Below are 2,404 nucleotides of genomic sequence, written 5' to 3'. Positions count from 1 at the left end.
TGTTCCTTATTTTTTTAAAACCAATTATATTTATCACATTCATGTTTTTTTATAGTTTTTGATTAAAAGGTTTTGTGGGTTTGATAAATAAAATGTACCGTTCTTGTCGATTTTGTCTTTTTCAATCCTTATCGTTTTCCTAACTGTTTAATAGACCTGTAAAGAACATAATTATGGAAACGAATAGCATGTTAGTACAATAACATGTTAGTACAAGTTCGGCTACATATAGATCAAAAAAAAAACCCTAGTCCTTTTGAGTGTAGCTTAGAGTAAAACCCTAGAAACACATGTCATTGTGCAATCATACATTTGGCTATGTAGTTCGATACCGACTTTCCTCATTGTCTTGAGTTATTTGATGTGATAGAGAAAACGATAGCACAGAGAACAACAATCTAAATTCTTGAACCGGTCTTTGCATAAATGAGACAAGAAATCAAACAAGATGGTTGCTATAAAGGTTAACCTAATATGTTGGGTCATTGACTAGCATCTTCCTGTATCGAAACGTGGCGCTGGCTGCTACGCTATAAGGAAATAAGTTGCGTCTTGTTCACCAGCAATTGCTTTTGGCGTAGTAGTAAGCGCTTGAATCATAACATAATATGCCATGTTTGTATATGAAACATGATCATCAAGAAGGGTGTGACATCCCAAATTCGAGGACAAAACACATAAGAAAATGAAAAGAGGGATCAGTATGTGAAACTTGACTTACAAAAATTAAGGGTGTAACACCCCAAATTTGGGGCTACAACGAAAAAAGAAAGTGAAATGAGGGACCATGCATGTAATAATATGAAAGAAGGAAATTTAGGGATTAATAAGACACTAAACAAAAGTGATGGACTCAATTTGAGCATGTTTGAACATGTCAATGAGAGGTTGACTTGGTGGAGTCCGATTTCCATGGCTTTGGTTGATGAGAGATGGGTATATCCCTGTAATGTGATCATTTTGAGCGAAATTACAAGCCATTGTAGTCCTTTTTACGTAGCAGAAGAAACTAGAAGCGAAGTGGGCGAGAAAGCGAAGGAATTGGTGTGTTTTGAAACAAAAACTCAACCATAAGTTGCAAAAGCATCCTCCATTTGAGACACAGATGACTTCTTTGTTGTCGAAACGAAGGGCTAAATAGCACCGATGATCTCTGAGCCGGTCTGGATTTCCAATGCCTCGGGAAACTGGTCGAGATAGATGACAGTGCCTTTTTCCAGAGGGAAACCAGGTTCAATAGTCGAATAGAGTAAGAAAACAATATTCTATGTTATACTCACAATTATTTGTTTAGCTTATATCATATGATGTTATGAAAGAGTTCAATATGGATTATATGGCAAGAATAAGGTCGTAAGGACGTTGATTTGAGTAACAAAGTATTCGAAACGTTGATGTTGAAAACAAGGAAGAAAATCTATGAATCAAAGCATTCGTAGTTAGTTTAGTTTGTATTTAAGCATGTTAATTGAGCATATAAATATGTTTGATTTGTTGTTTAGCATGAAAAATGAGTAAAAACGATGTATGTTAAGCCTATAATATATATGTTTGGTAATAAAGGTTGCACTGTTGACCTTTGTGCACTAAGCGCTAGAATGAACGTAAGTTGGGTGAAGTCGAGCCCAAGTTGGTGAAGATGATGTATTGGACAAGTTTGAAAGTAAGTTAGAAGTCACGTAGCAAAAATAAGATTGAAAACGAGTTCGAGGTTGCATAAACCCTCTATGGCTTGGCACATATTCTATGTGTGTAGATGTAATTCTAAGTCAGTTTAGAAATCCTATACGAACAAGTGAGTCTTATGCGACTTACAAAATAGGATATGTATCAATATATGTTTCCAATATTTGAAATACGATTTTTATGATATATGTTACATGTTTTAAACTATTTAGCAGGCAAAACTTATTTTTTTCACGTCCACATTATATAACAAACACATTTATCCCTTTCGACGTTGAATCTTGAAGTTTATAGACGAAACCCTAGTATCCATTATATATATATATATATATACACACTTGTGATCATGTGAGACAAGACTGTTTTCGTGAGACACGATTTTTACAGTTGAAACTTCACAACAAAACAGTGTTAAGGTAAACTTCACAGTGTTTTTACTGTAAAGATTCAACTTTTTTTTTACCTTCACAACATTTTGTTGTGAAGTTTGAAATGTAAAAATCGTGTCTCATAATCTCACGAAAACAATCTTGTCTCACGTGAACCCAACCATATATATATATATAGACTTGGGATCATGTGAGACCAAGAGTTTTTCGTGAGACCCGTAAGACCAATTTTCAACCCTTGGATTAGATTTACAATCTGAACATTCATAATCACAAAATTGCCACGAGACTTTTCAATAATTACAAAATTGCCACCATGCAACTTTAGA

The sequence above is a fragment of the Cynara cardunculus genome, assembly GCF_001531365.2.
Source record: "Cynara cardunculus var. scolymus isolate 2C chromosome LG 16, CcrdV1, whole genome shotgun sequence".
In the NCBI taxonomy this organism is placed as follows: Eukaryota; Viridiplantae; Streptophyta; class Magnoliopsida; order Asterales; family Asteraceae; genus Cynara; species Cynara cardunculus.
The sequence above is the reverse complement of the archived record's forward strand: the minus strand, read 5'-3'. Positions refer to the sequence as shown.